This window comes from Vipera berus (genome assembly GCF_964194415.1).
Source record: "Vipera berus genome assembly, chromosome: 14".
NCBI classification, from domain to species: domain Eukaryota; kingdom Metazoa; phylum Chordata; class Lepidosauria; order Squamata; family Viperidae; genus Vipera; species Vipera berus.
In genome coordinates, this window is record NC_138217.1 from 8266536 (window position 1) to 8282447 (window position 15912).

Consider the following 15912-nt stretch of genomic DNA (forward strand, 5'->3'; position numbering starts at 1 on the left):
GATTCTAGGTTGCTTCTCTCCTTGATTAGTTACCTTGACATGGATGAATTGGGCACTGCATGCTACCAGCCCTCATGGAGGAAGTCTCTTTGATTTGCTCACTGCTCAGCTAAACCTCCTCAATGAAAAGGGTGTCCTTTTGCAATGTCCGCTCAGTGCTAAAAATGACAAAAGGTTGTAACAACTTGAGGTCATGGCAGCTAAAATACCTTAGGCCTTTGCAATCGTTAATAGTAAATTAACTAGCAGAGAGCAAATCACATAAAATGAGATGCCAACTGACCGATTTGCGGTCTCTAAATATTGATATGTGTTTGTTGCATCCATGAATTGATCTATTAGCTTGAGATGGATAAATTGGGCACTGCATGCTACCAGCCCTCATGGAGGAAGTCTTGATTTTCTCACTGCTGAGCCAAATGTCCTCGAGGTAAAGCATCCCTGTTTACAATGTCTGCTCAGTGTTGAGGATGACAAAATGCTGAGGCCACAGTAGCTAAAAATACCCTGGATTTTTTCAACACAGGTAGTCCTCGACTTACGACTAAAATCGAGCCCAAAATCTCTGTCGCTAAGTGAGATTTCTTAAGTGACCTTGGCCCCATTTTACCACTTTCCTGCAGTTGATAAGTTGTTAAGTGAATCTGGCTTCCCCCATTGACTTTGCTTGTTGGAATAGTCGCAAAAGGGAACCACATGACCCCGGGACGCTGCAACCGTCATAAATATGAGTCAGTTGCCAAGCCTCTGAATTTTGATCCCGTGACCAGGGGGAGGCTGAGGGTCATAAGTGTGAAAAACAGTCACTTTTTTTCCCCCAGTGCCGTTGTGATGTTGGACGGTCCCTAAACGAACCGTTGTAATTTGAGGGCTACTTTTGGTTTAAATTGCATCCAGGCTTTCAGACATGTGGTCTGGACACCTCCCAGCACAGTTGTTCCCATCAGCCCGATGAGAACACATTCGGCACATTAGCAAAGGATCGTATGCCCTCTTTATTCCTTAGCAACCCAAATCTCCTTACATTTTCCCATCTTCACAATTTAGGTCCGAGATCAACATGGAATGACAGTCAGCCAGCATGGATGATTAAGGAAGCTCCTCTTTTAAAAACCCTGGATCTTGTTTCTTCCTTGAAACGGTGCCAGGGAGAGAAAAGATGGAGGGGGGGGGGGGAAACAGACCCATAAATCCCACAAACTCCGGGCCGCTTGGCAGATCCCTCAAGGATGCAGCCCAAGCGTCAAGCTACAAAAGAGGGATGGGACTTGATGTTGATGTTGCCGGATTTCCCCTGATTCTTGAACCCAAGCGCTCAAGAGGAGCACCAGTTCGTATTTCAAAGCAGCAGATTCCCGCCCAAAAAGCTTGCATTCTCCAAATTTGTTTGATTCTTCTAATTGTCTGCCATTGTGCCCAGGAAGAGTGGAAGAAGCTAGAGGCTCAGGTTGGAGAAGACAAGCTTGCAGTTGTTCCTATCAATTTTGCTTTGATGTGCAAATCCAGTCCTTCCGACTCTGGGTTCCCATTTCTAAATTGGATTCCAAGATTTTTCCCACCCAGAAGATCAGATAGAAAAAAAGAATGGTGTCTCTGGAACATCCCTAAAACAAGCTCAGCAAGTTTGAGGAACACCATTTGACCGGGGGGGGGGGAAACACCCCAATTTTTTGGAGGAACATACTAGGTTTGTGAGCTCTTGTCTTTAGAGCAGGAGTCTCCAGACTTGACAACTTTAAGATACGTGGACTTCAACTCCCAGAATTCCCCAGCCAGCATGGAAATCACCATCCATCGACGTCCGCAAGCCTTAAAGTTGCCAAGTTTGGAGACGCCTGTTTTAGACCAACTATATTTTTGATATCAATGAATCGGGAAGAAGTGAAACCACACAAAAGTTTGACTGTAGATGTCAGGTGCAAGAGGTTGAGTTCCAAAGCCCGATGAGATTATCTCATGCAACCTATACACAAGGATCTGATCTACTAATGGTCAAGGTGATTGAACCCAGATGAGTCAACAAAATTCAAGGTGGGCTTGACTTAGGTCACTGTTTCAGAGAAGAAGGGGACAATCTATTCTCCAAAGCACCAGAGGGCAGGGCAAGGAGTAACGGACGGATACTTATCCAAGAGAAATCCATCCTAGAATTAATTTCCTGACAGTGAGAACAGTAGGGCTGTTGGTTTGATCTCCTCGTTTGGAGATTCAGCTGCAAACATTTCATCTCCATTCGGGGGGACACCTTCACTGCCCTTTGAATTGTGTGCGTCTGTCAGAGCACTGGCCTTTAAATACCTTTTTCTGCTATGTAAATTAGTCTGGAGGTTGCTGAGTCATGGTCTGGTTTCGGGCTGTTTGATTGGCTGGTTGTTGTTGCTGGGCCTTAGTCTTTGGTGTTTAAGTATCGTCTGTGTGGTGCAAATGGTGTTTGTTGCCTCTGAGTCATAGTCTGGCTTCGGGTGGTTTGGCTGGCTGGCTGTTGTCGTTGAGACGTGGTCCAGTTTGTTGTGAGAACAATCAATCAATGGGACAGCTTGCCTTCAGAAGTTGTGGGTGCTCCATCACTAGAAGTTTTCATGAAGGGATTGGACAGCCGTTTGATCAGGATGGTAGGCAACCTTGGCTCTTTTATGACTCATGGACTTCAACTTGCTGGCTCAGGAATTCTGGGAGTTAAAGTCCACGAGTCATAAAAGAGCCAAGGCTGCCTACCCCTGGTGTAGGGCTTCCTGCTTGAGCAGGGGGTTGGACTAGATGACCTTCCAACGCTGTTAGTCTGTATTGTGTAAGAACTGGCAGCTGTGACCACATCACTGTTGAACAGGTTATAAAATAATAGTGATTCAAGGACCTTCCTCGTGGAAAACATATGCTCTTACCACAAAGCTCTGCCCCTAGTCCAAAATAAACCTTTTTTTTTTTGTAATTTACTATTGACCATCTTGAGAAAGCCTGTCCTGTTTTTCTCCATGAATCTGGCAGACAGAATTTAGCTAACCAGGTGGGGTCCGACTTAACGGAAATATATCCGTCCCATGGATCTCCTTGAGTCAACAGCCTTCAGTATTTGCAAAAAGTGTGAAACAATATTGACTCAAGATTTGCATGGAAAGCAGCACAGGGCAAGTTAACTTCCCAATGGGGGTCTAATTAGCATCTTCTCCCTGGCTCTCCTTCTCTCTTTTGTCTGCTCAGTGATACCAAAGAGTATTTACTCAATCACTTCAGGGATAATGCAAACAGGCTTTCTGCAGATTTTTAGCCCCGTTGTTTGGAGCAGACAATAAAACTCAAGCCTAAGCTGAGCGGGCTTCTTAGCTAGAAGGGAGAGGAAGTCCAGAAGCTCAAAGATTGCGAGACATTGGGGGGGAAAAGAGAGGTTTGGAGGTTGTAGTATCTGGGAAGTACTGTATGAAAATTTGAGATCCATTTAACTTCTTTATATTAGGTTGAAGAAGGGTCATTTCCAGCAGAGTTGGAAGGGTCCTTGGAGGTCCTCTAGTCCAACCCCCAGCTCCAGCAGGAGACCCAATACCAGAGTTTCCCAACCTTTTCGGCTTTGCAGACCGGTGGTGTGGGGGTTGGGGGTGGGTGAAGGGATGCAACTATGAGTCAGTTGCCAAGCATCCATATTTTGAACCTCGTGACCCTGGGGATGCTGCAGTGGTCGTAAGTGTGAAAAATGGTCATAAGTCACTTTTTTTTCCCCAGTGCCACTGTGATTTGAACAGTCACTAAACAAAGCATTGTAGATTGAGGACTACCTGTAATTTTGATGAAAACATGGTCACCCTGGATAAAAATATCTGAATGAAACTATTAACACAGTATTGAATTGTCCCAAAGTAAGTTGGCTGTGGTGAGTTATCCTAGAGTTTTCTGCCTCTCATTTTAAAGGAGGAGGAGGAGGAGGAGGAGGAAGAGGAGGAGGAGGAAGAGGAGGAGGAGGAGGAGGACAACTAGGACTGTGGGGTCCTTGGTGCTCTCTCAGCTTGGTTGTTTTCTTGCAGATGTTTCATTACTCAAACTAGGCAACCATGCCACCAAAGGAGATGATTGAAGATGTAAGTCTTGAAGGGCTGTTGTTTACTCCCTTATAGGAAAACGTTGGGCCATGCAAAACACAGGAGAAGGCATAGTCCTGACGCTCCAGGCTGATGCAGGCTGAGATAAGGCTCTTATCTTATTGGTTTTGTTTGAAATCGCCTTCCCAGCAGCGTCTGCTATAATTTCCAAATCACAATATCAACAGCAGCGGTGAAGCACTATTATCTTTCGAGTGTTTGCCGTATTTCACTACCCTCTTGAGTTAACAAGGGTGGCTTCGCCTGCATCGCTATCAAGTCGAGTTTCAACCCGCAGCAGGTGTGAATTTGTGAGTGAGTGTGTGTGCGCGCACACAAACATACACACCTTCCATAAGGACTCACGGGCTCAATTTATAACACCTTCCCTAATAAAATATCCGGGAAATACAGGGAGTCTTCAACTTAAAACAATTCCTTGGAAGTTACAATGGCACTGACAGAAGTGATGTATGACCCTTTTTCGTTTTTATGACCGTTGCGGCATCCCCGTGGTCACGTGATCAAAATTCAGACACTTGGCAACTGGTTCATATTTATGACGGTCGCAAGGGGGAATCACATGATCCCTCTTGCGTCCTTCTGAAAAGCAAAGTGAGTGGGGAAGCCAGGTTTATCGAACAATCTTGTTCGTAATTTAACAAGGGCAAGAAAGGCTGTAGAATAGGGCAAAATTCACTTAACAAATGTCTCGCTTAGCGACAGGAATATTGGGCTCAATTGTGTCATAAGTGGAGGACGGCCTATTCTGATCTTTTTTAATGCAATTACTGTAGCCAGATCAGTACGAAGTGGTTTCTCTGAAGGTGGCCAAATTCTGCTAAGCTATATGTAGAATTAGGCAGACTTTAACTGCTCACTCTTAATCCACCACCAATCGCAATATATTATTCTGTCTGTATTTTATTTTATTTTATTTATTATTTTATCTGATTTTATTTATTTTTATTTTATTTTATCTGATTTTATTTATTTTATTTTATTTATTTTATCTTATTTAGGTTATTTTATTATTTTATTTTATTTATTATTTTATCTTATTTTATTTATTTTATCTTATTTAGGTTATTTTATTATTTTATTTTATTTTATTTTATTTATTTTATTTTATTATTTTATCTTATTTTATTTTATTTTATCTTATCTTATCTTATTTTTTATTTTTATTTTATTTTATCTTATTTATGTTGTTTTATTATTTTATTATTATTTTATTTTATTATTTCATCTTATTTTATTTATTTTTATTTTATTTTATTTTATCTTATTTTATTTATTTTATTTTATTTATTTTATTTATTTTATCTTATTTCGGTTATTTTATTTTATTTTATTATCTTTTTACTTTATTTTATTGCTGTTATTATTGTTTTGTGCTTTTATTTCCTGATCTGTGACTGTTATACAGATTCATTGACACAAATAGACACACACAGAAACAATATGAGTACGGTATTTTTCCTTGCTGAGTTTTTTTCTTATTATCCTCACCTTTTTGGCCGTTCTAGAATTCTGTTTGCCACCCCTGACTGATGGGCAATTTTCTTAGGTTGTTTGGAAAAGGCCAGAAAGACTATTTAGAACAGTCCCATAAAAACCAATATATTTTCTGCAGGCCGGGCTAGCAATCGCGGGATGCCTGGGAGAGAGGCATTAATGCTTAAAAAAACCTGACCGATGCCAAAATAACCCCCAATTTCAAGGAGATTATCCTGCTGCTGGAGCGGTTCATGGCAGGGTCTGGAAGCGACAACAGCTGTCAGACACAAGCAGAATAAGAAGAAGATCTTTCAGATCATGTGGGCAGGAGTGGAGATGAGTCTCACAAAAGGAACACACTGAGGAGGAACACACAAGCGTAACAAACTCTCAGCTGAGGACCAAAATATGCAAGCCAAACATCTTGTAAAGGATATGTGGGGAAATGAGGTAGCATTCAAAGTATAATATGTTATATAGTTCTGTATTCTGAATGAAGGATTCATGGTGTCTGTCTACATTATCTATCACCTACCTATATGTCTGTCTGTCTGTCTATCCATCCATCCATCCATCCATCCATCTATTATTAACTGGATTAATAAATAAATGTATCATCTATCATCTATCTATCTATCTATCTATCTATCTATCTATCTATCTATCTATCTATCTATCTATCTATCTATCTATCTATCTATCTATCTATCTATCTATCTATCTATCTATGCCAGCCTGAAGCTACACACCATATACTTTACAATCTAAAAACGCATTTATATTTTTGGATGCCCAACCTATGGGGAAGGAAGGAAGGAAGGAAGGAAGGAAGGAAGGAAGGAAGGAAGGAAGGAAGGAAGGAAGGAAGGAAGGAAGGAAGGAAGGAAGGAAGGAAGAAAAGAGGGGGAAGGAGGGAAAGGGGGAGGAAGGGAAGGGGGAAGAGGAAGCAGGAAGGGGAAGGGAAGGAAGATGGACAACAGTTTTATCTTGTTTTGCAGTAAAGTTTATTCCCTTTTCAAGAGGAGGAGAAGGAGGAGGAGGAGGACAGCATGTCAAGGAAAGTGTGGTGGCAACACAGAAGGACATAAATGCTTAAAGACTGAAGTTTTCCTACTAAGGCAACATCGATGAAATTACCAATGATAACTTGTTGAAATGACATAGCGTTCATGTAGTTCGTTGTTGTTGTTGTTTTGTAATACTCAAATTACAGCCATTTGCTAGAGTGACCATTTGATGTGACAACGGTTCTGAAGGAAAGGATTTACAACTGGTCTTCAAAGTTCAACCAAGTTCAAAACAATCGGGAAGCCCGGCGCTAGGGGAAGAAGCCACGCAGAGCGGAGTTCCTAAGTCTAGAAGTATGGAAAACCCAAGGGAACGTTGAGGCTGATACCATCAATTCTGCTGAGTTGTCTCTTGGCTGAACCCTTCCTGCGTGGTGTGCTTGTACAACACCAGGTAGCAAGAGCTGAATCATAGGCATAGCTTACTTAGCCACATCAAAGGAGGACCTTCCGAGCAAAGGAGAAGCCGCATCAAAGAGAAACAGAGGCAACACCTTCCATGATTGCTCCATGAGGAATATCTGAGATGGGAATATTCCCTTTGGCAGCTCGTGACCCTGGTTCTGGCAGCCTGTGAAAAGGTTGGGCTTTCCAAGGCCTTATTTCAAGTAACAGGAAGCCAGCAGGATTGGGAGTGGAGGATCCAGCAAGTAATGGAGCGCTCAGAAGGATGAAGGGTGTATGTGCGGTGTGTGTGTGTGTGTTTGGCCTTCCTGACCATGTTCACTATCTGGAATACATCCATACATCTCCCATAGCAGTTGTTCTTAGAACATAGAATAATAGAGTTGGAAGGGACCTTGGAGGTCTTCTAGTCCAACCCCTTGCTCAAGCAGGAGACTCTCTCTACCATTTTGGATAAACGACTGTCCAGTCTCTTCTTAAAAGCCTCCAGTGTTGGAGCACCCACAACTTCTGAAGGCAAGCTCTTCCACTGGTTTAATTGTCCTCACCGTTAGGAAATTTCTCCTTAATTCTAGGTTGGTCTTTTTCTTGATTAGTTTCCATCCATTGCTTCTTGTCCTGCCTTTGGGCAGGACAGCCTGCCAAAATTTGAACAGGACAGAGATTGGAGAGCCATTTGTCTGGAATGGTATAGGGTCTCCTGCCTGAGCAAGACTAGAAGACCTCTAAGGTCCCTTCCAACTCTGGTATTCTGTATTCAGCGGAACGGCTTGCCTTCAGAAGTTGTGGGTGCTCCAACCCTGGAGGCTTTTAAGAAGGGGCTGGACAACCATTTATCCAAAATGGTAGAGAAGGTCTCCTGCTTGAGTAGGGGGTTGGACTAGAAGACCTCCAAAGTCCCTTCCAACTTGGTTGTCCTGTTACGAACTGTTATGGTTGCTACCAGAATTACAGATTCAGAGATTTGATTGGCTTGGAAGCTGACTGGGTTATTCCCAACATGGGAACGTGATCATTGTATGGATTATTCATTTCACATGATACTCCTATCCCTGTCTGTGCAAACCACTACCCACAATGTATGTGTGGTGTTTTTTTTAACCTTCACGTTTTGTTTTTCTGTTTTCGGATCATTATTTTAAAAGCCATCAAAGAATAAAAAGAAAAACAATGCTACCTTTTGCATTAAGCTTGTTTTGACAAGGATTTGTGTTTTTTCCTCCAAGCTCATGGCTAAGCAACGGTACAGTTCCACCAAAACAGAACTGCCCAATACCTAGAGACTTGACCTTCTGAACTTCCAAAATCTTGGGTGGCTTGGTTTCTCAAGGGTGTGTCTCTTCTCATGTTCTGGGATACTTGGACACCCATCATTATAATGCCTGAGAATCAGATACTGTCTAGATTATCCTCAGAAAATCCCAGTGAAGTCATAAGGCAGTTAATTGAAGCTAAGCGGATTTCACTTTCAGGTTGAATCACACAAGGGAGGGTTTGCCCCATTTATGAACTGGAAGCGTTAGACAAGCCCAAATTCCCCTGGTGCTGTAGGGTTATCTCAAGGTATAATTAAAAGACCCAGCATCCCCAGAAGGGAAAAAAAAAACAGGAGTCATCGACAACACACGGTGTAAGAGCTGCAACAGCCACGATGTGGGACAAACAGGCAGAACCCACCCAGGAAGACCAACGGGCTGTCAAAAGGCGTGACGAAAAGTCTTTAATTTCACAACATACGGACAGATTTAACCATAGTTTCAATGGGGAAAATGTGACCATCCTAGACCAGGCCAAACCCCAAAATGCCAGGGAATTTCTAGAAGCCTGGCACTCTGAGAAATCAGCCATCAATAGACACGCAGATATTAACGAGATCCATAGAGCACGCAAAAAGAGACAATCAACAAGCCCGAAGGAGAAAAAAGGCTCCAGAACCTTCCCACTAGCAATCAATTGGCACTCAGATCAGCATAGATCAACTCCAAGGTCACCTTCAGACCAACACTCAAGTAAGCAATACCCCAATGCCACAGAGCCATCCAAAGAATCCCTAAGATCACCCCCACCCACCCAGAGAGGCAAGACCCCAGAATATATAAACCAACCGCAAATAGCACTCCTTCCTGGCACTGATGATGCTACCTAGTTAGGGTAATGAAAGGTCTGCAAGAAAACAAGCAAGCAGTCCTTCCTTCCTTCCTTCCTTCCTTCCTTCCTTCCTTCCTTCCTTCCTTCCTTCCTTCCTTCCTTCCTTCCTTCCTTCCTTCCTTCCTTCCTTTCTATATATTCCATACCCTTCTAGCACTGATGATGTTACCTAGTTTGGGTAATGAAACGTTTGCAAGAAAACAAGCAAGCTCAGAGAGTACCAAGGATCCTACAGTCCTCCTCCTCCTCCTCCTCCTCCTCCTCCTCCTCCTCCTCCCCCCCACCTCCTAACCCCATCCCTTTCTAGCACTGCTGATGTTACCTAGTTTGGGTCATGAAACATCTGCAAGAAAACAAGCAAGCTCAGAGAGCATCTAGGACCCCACAGTCCTTCCTTCCTTCCTTCCTTCCTTCCTTCCTTCCTTCCTTCCTTCCTTCCTTCCTTCCTTCCTTCCTTCCTTCCTTCCCTTCCTTCCTTCCTTCCTTCCTCCCTCCCTCCCTCCCTCCCTCCCTCCCTCCCGGGATCACGTGATCCGCCTCTGCCACCTTCTGCCAAACGAAATCAATGGGGGGGAAAGCCAGATTCATTTAACAACCGTGTTCCTAAGTTAACAACTCTGCAGGGATTCACATAACAACTGCGGCAAGAGAATTCAGTTAACAAATGTGTCATTTGGCCAGAGAAATTTTGAACTCAATGGGGGTCGTGAATTGAGGAAACCATAAGAGGTTTGCAGCCGCCTGCAGCCCAAATATGAAAATCAATCTTTTTAGAAGGACGTCTGCATGCATCCTCTGGCAACATTGACGGAATTAACAAAGTTTGACAATTTTAATTATCTTTTCTTCCATGCTTGTCTTGGTTCAGTTAAACCCCACATTGAAAAGAAAAAAAAACACATTAGATTTATGTGTGTATTACGTTGGGAATAAATATTTAATCCGTTAAATATCCCTTACAGCAACTCCTGGGGTACAAGCCTGCGATGGTGGATTTAATTAGCTTCTCGAGTTTTAATCACTTCATTATTATGGATTCCTATTGTTAACTAAGCACAGACCATGAGAAATGGTTTATCATCGTCATAACCACCATCACCTTGGATTTAATAATTATTACTTATTTGCATTCACTTGTGTCCATCTTAAACTTCCTGACAGTGAGGACAATTAACCAATGGAACAGCTTGCCCCCAGAAATGGTGGGCACTCCATCACTGGAGATCTTTTTAAAAAAATTAGACAATCACCTCTCTGAGATGGTGTAGGTTCTCCTGCTTGAGCAGGGGGCTAGACTAGAAGACCTCCAGGGTCCCTTCCAGCTCTATTCTATTCTATTCTATTCTATTCTATTCTATTCTATTCTATTCTATTCTATTCTATTCTATTCTATTCTATTCTATTCTATTCTATTCTATTCTATTCTATTCTATTCTATTCTAAATCTCCTCATCCATGGGGAAGCCAGCAGAAAAAGTTCCAAATCATAGTCATAAAATCAGGTGCGGTTACCTAATGACTGCTTAACAATGAATTTTCCAATCCCTACTGGGATCATAAATCAAGGACTACCTGGACTTTGTTTTGGATGGATTAAAGGCCCTGAAGTATGTCAGTTCATATAATGTTTCATTATCCAAACTAGGTAACATCATGAGTGCTAGTACTGGACTGCCCTAGCACTGATGATGTTACCTAGTTTGGGTAATAAAATGTCTGCAAGAAAACAAGCAAGCTCAGAGAGTGCCTAGGACCCCATAGTCCTTCCTTCCTTCCTTCCTTCCTTCCTTCCTTCCTTCCTTCCTTCCTTCCTTCCTTCCTTCCTTCCCTCCCTCCCTCCCTCCCTCCCTCCCTCTTCTGCATAAATTCCACTCCCTTTTAGCACTGATGATGTTACCTAGTTTGGGTAATAAAACGTCTGCAAGAAAACCACCAAGCTCAGAGAGCACTAAGGACCCCATAGTCCGTCCGTCCTTCCTTCCTTCCTTCCTTCCTTCCTTCCTTCCTTCCTTCCTCCCTCCCTCCCTCCCTTCCTTCCTTCCTTCCTTCCTTCCTTCCTTCCTTCCTTCCTTCCTTCCTTCCTTCCTTCCTTCCCTCCCTCCCTCTTCTGCATAAATTCCACTCCCTTTTAGCACTGATGAGCTACAAATATTCTCCTTCATTACTACTGCAAATCTACGCATGCACCCTTGGCCCAGCCAATTCAGGGTAGCACAAGGAATTCTTTTATTTTTATTCTCCTCTTATTTTTTTTGTCAATGTTTAATAAAGACTTAATACGTTAATGAGAGCAAAGAGGACTTAATTATGGACTTAGAGAATATTTAATACTTTAATGGAAAGCGAAGACTTAAAGGAATTATTTAAGGTTAGAAAAATGTACACACAAGTACGCACAGACAATCAATTATAAAAGAATTTTAAAGTATCAGATTCTGGGCCAGGGGTACGGGGAGGAAAAAGGATGGGTGCTTTTGGTCTGGGTTTAATCTTCCAATGCAGGAGCAACTATGGAGTGTAAGACTCTAGTATCTAACAGAGAATAATAAAGATGAAGGACTTTCATATATTCCATCTAGGAACCAAGCAAGAGTTGACCAACACCGCAGTAGCATCCAGACACAAACTCAGAGGTGGAGCCCTCAATCCCAAGAATGTAGCCTCAATCCCTCTTCAGTGTTACCTCAGAATCTGCCATGTTAAAACCCAGCTCTCTCCATGGTTCAATGTAACCGCCCTGAGTCCTCCGGGAAAGGGCGGTATAGAAATGTAATAAAAAATAAAAAATAAATGTCACCTCATAGTTCTCCATCTTGAAAACCTGGTTATCTTAACTCTTCAGTATCACCTCCAAGGCTGTTCTCTTGAAGACACGATTGGTATAAGCCAGGGGTAGGCAACCTTGGCTCTTTTATGACTCGTGGACTTCAACTCCCAGATTTCCTGAGCCAGCATGGCTCAGCTTGGAAACCTCTCCCTTTCCCCTCAGCATGGCTGGCTCAGGAATTCTGGGAGCTGAAGTCCACGAGTCATGAAGGGGCCAAGGTTTCCCCTATGTTGTCTCAGGAACTCTGGGAGTTGAAGTCTACGAGTCACAAAAGAGCCAAGGTTGCCTGGTATAAGCTTTCCTGCCTTGAGCAGGCGGTTGAACTAGAGGACCTTTGAGGTCCCTCCCAGCCCTACGCTTCTATGTCCTACCTCAGTTCTTCATGGGACACCTCTCCTGCCTTGGAATCCAACCCTTAACCCTGTCCGTCTGACAACACTTGGCTGGAAAACCGAAGGCTTCATCTGCCGCTTTGAACAATTAAGAAAAAACATCCTTGGCCTGTCATTAACAAATGGGATCCTGGACCTTGATTAATTCCTTAGCTTTCTTCCATTAGGAGCTACTACATCATTGTTAAGTGTTCTTTCCCCCTTCCTCTCTGAGCTGACCTGCTTCTCATTGTTGAGACCCTTCCTTTGGCTGTGGAAGTTATTATAGGCTGGAGGTTTGAAAGACCTGGAAATTGGGGCCAGGAAAGTTTGCTTTTATCTTCAGCTCGGCAGTTCTTGGCAGTTTGGAAAGATCGTGGAAATAATTGATGACTAAGGAAAGGGTCAACGGAGGAGGATTCCCAAGAGCCAAAAAATTCTCTTGACAGTGACCACATGTCAGTAGCTTGACATCACCAGATGCCCTGCCTGGACAATTCACCAGTTATCTCCCATCAGCCCTCTCTTAGCATTTTCTGTACTTACAGAATTTTTTTAAAAAACTCTTCTTCACGAGTGGACAATAAGAGGGCCTACTGTGTGAAGAAATCTGGCTAAATTCTCCAAATTCTCCCCGCCATTGGTCTGGTAAACTAGTTTGCATCTGCCTGAGGTTAAGGCCAAGTCAAAAGTCCAACTTTTGTAGTCAGTAGGGAGGAGGAGATCTTATTTATTTGCATCCTGCTTTATTTTCACCGATAACGCAAGGTGGCAAACATATCCAACACAACTTCCTCCTATTTTCCACAGAACAACAACCTTGTAAGGTAAGTTGGGCTGAGAGAAAGGGCTGGCCCAAAGTCACCCAGTTGTCTTTCATGCCTAAGGCAGGACTAGACTCAATGTCTCCTAGTGATTGGTCCAAAGTCATCAAGCTGGCTTTCATGCCTGAGATGGGACTAGAACTCACCATCTCTTAGTGATTGGTCCAAAGTCACCCAGCTGGCTTTCATGCCTGAGATGGGACTAGAACTCACTTTCTCCTAGTGATTGGTCCAAAGTCACCCAGTATGGCCAAGATGGATCTTGACCTCATGGCCTCCAACTTTCTAGCTTACTACTTTAACCATCAGACCAAACTGAGTCTTGCTGACTTTTCTCCAGATTTTCAATCCTCCCATTTAAGAGAATGAATTTTTCTGCAACTCACTGAGCTAAAACACGGTTTGACAAGTCTGTGATTCGAGGAATCCCCCCAAGTAAAGACATGCTCCTGTTTTGGCTTACTTAACCAAGGCAGATCAAAAGAGATACGGTGAGTTGCCAGTGAAGATCTACCCGTGTCTGCCTTCTGTGACATTTTTACTCTGGTGAGCAAGACAGAATTGGAGCTTTACTCAACCAAAGCTATATAATTGATTGAGCTATATAGTAGATTTTGTGGCTCGTAAAAGCCTAACAAATGAAAGGAAATCAAAGCACTTTATGAGGCCTAATTAGGGCCTATTGTGGCTGCATTATTAAGCCAACAGGCATGGTTTTTTTTTCTCTAACCTGGAAGGAACTGAGTCTTCTTGTTGTGGCTGAGGATCTGTGTATCAAGGGAAAGAGGAAGCAAGCATCTTGATGGATAACTACTGAACACGTGGAACGTAAACCAGATGTGCCTTGTCAGCTGGTTGACGGCCACTGGATGGTAGATGTTCTCAAAGACCTGAGTTGTGTCCTCTCAGATTTGTCACTAGCTGCACCATTATCTGAACAGGGGGAAGAAAGCAAGCAGAAACACATTTTTCAGTGAAAGGCTTGACCTTTGAAAGATCAAGAGGATATATTGAGGCTGGCTGGCTACGTGAGTGTCCGACCGCCTGTCTTGCCTAAACCAGATGAAGCTGTTTCCAGCCGGCCGGTCCCCATTCTGAACCAGTCAGGGATGGAATGCCAAGTGGAAAGTTCAAGGTTCAACTCTTTGCAACTGTGAGATGCAAAGGAAGGTTCTAGCTTGGACTGAGGTTTGACGCTTCTGTTTGGTAACTATCCTTTCCAGTTGGCCAACAAGAGAGGGCCTGATCCATTCCCTCCAGGCCTCCCTCAGCATACATTATTCAAACAGCATTAGATGCTGTTCTTGAGAAGAGAAAGAAAGGGACCTTATCAAAAAATGTAAGAGCATTAATAAAGCACCAAATTCCAATGTAGAGGAAGAGGAGGAAGAGGAGGGGGAGGAGGAAGAGGAGGAAAAGAGAAGGAGAAAAGGAGGAGGAGGAGGAGAAGAAGAGGAGGGGGAGAAGTGGGGAAGGGGGGAAGGGGGAGGGGGAGGAAGAGGAAAAGAAGAAGAGGAAAAGTAGGAGGAAGAGGGGAAGAGGAGGAGGAAAGGGAGGAGGAGGAGAAGGAGAAGAGGAAGAGGAGGAGAAGGAGAGGAGAAGGAGAAGGAGGAGAGGAGGAGGAGGAGAAGAAGAAGAAGAAGAAGGAGAAGGAGAAGTCATCCAGATATACAACCTACAGAAGATATCATGAAATCATTTGTCCACATATAGCTGTATGCACACATACACATGTATGTATATAAAGTTAATCTATCCTGGATGATTGCAATGTATGGCTGTGAAAGTTGGACCATAAGAAAGGCCGAGCGCCAAAGGATGGAGGCCTTTGAATGATGGTGCTGGAGAAGACTCCTGCGAGTCCCTTGGACTGCAAACCGGTCAGTCCTAGAGGAGATCAACCCTGACTGCTCTTTAGAAGGCCAGATCCTGAAGTTGAAACTCAAAGTCTTTGGCCACCTAATGAGAAGGAAGGACTCACCGGAGAAGAGCCTCATGCTGGGAAAGGTTGAGGGCAAGAGAAGAAGGGGACGATGGAGAATGAGGTGGCTGGATGGAGTCAGCGAAGCAGTAGGCGTGAGCTTAAATGGACTCCAGGAGATGGTAGAGGACAGGAAGGCCTGGAGGAACGTTGTCCATAGGGTTGCGATGGGTCAGACATGACTTTGCAACTAACAACAACAACAATCCTGGATGAGTCGTTGTATCTTGTCCTGCAGCTACCATCAGCTCCTGACTGTGGCCCTGACTTCTCACAACAGCTGCAGGAAAGAGCCCAATTGGACACCCACTTGTGTGGCACCAGAGGAACAACCATGTGTGCGCACATATAATTAATACAAGAGTACAGGTGTCTTTAATGCTTTTGCACTGGAACCAGTCCAAGCACCTTTTATTCTCTCCATGCTCATCAGCTTTTCCCGGGCTTCGTATCCGGCACACTGCGGCGCATGAATTATGCCTGCAAGGGCCCAATAAAGAAATTCCTAGGAACGATAAATCAGACATGAAGTCATCACTCCCAGAAACAAATACTGGTGTGTTTCCTAGAATTAGATCCCTCAGTAATGAAATGTTTTCTTAGCTTATCATGTCTCCACACGAGTGGAGACAAATGCTTTTATGGCGACTGAAGAAAACGAAGTAATCTGAAACATTTCACACTGATTCAAAGAAGCCAGATTTCCCGTCGTTACTTAGATG

At 43.4% G+C, this 15912-nt stretch overlaps 1 long non-coding RNA gene across 1 annotated transcript in view; it reads right to left on the bottom strand.

The window, feature by feature from the left end:
* Window positions 1-3175: 3175 nt before the first annotated feature.
* Window positions 3176-15912, bottom strand: part of LOC308674305 — a 49898-nt gene continuing 37161 nt past the window's right edge. Inside the window, exons 2-3 of the long non-coding RNA XR_014027855.1 lie at window positions 13940-14142; window positions 3176-5926 (exon numbers count right to left, since the gene is read on the bottom strand). This is a non-coding gene — a long non-coding RNA (uncharacterized lncRNA). The remainder of the gene's footprint in view (window positions 5927-13939; window positions 14143-15912) is intronic.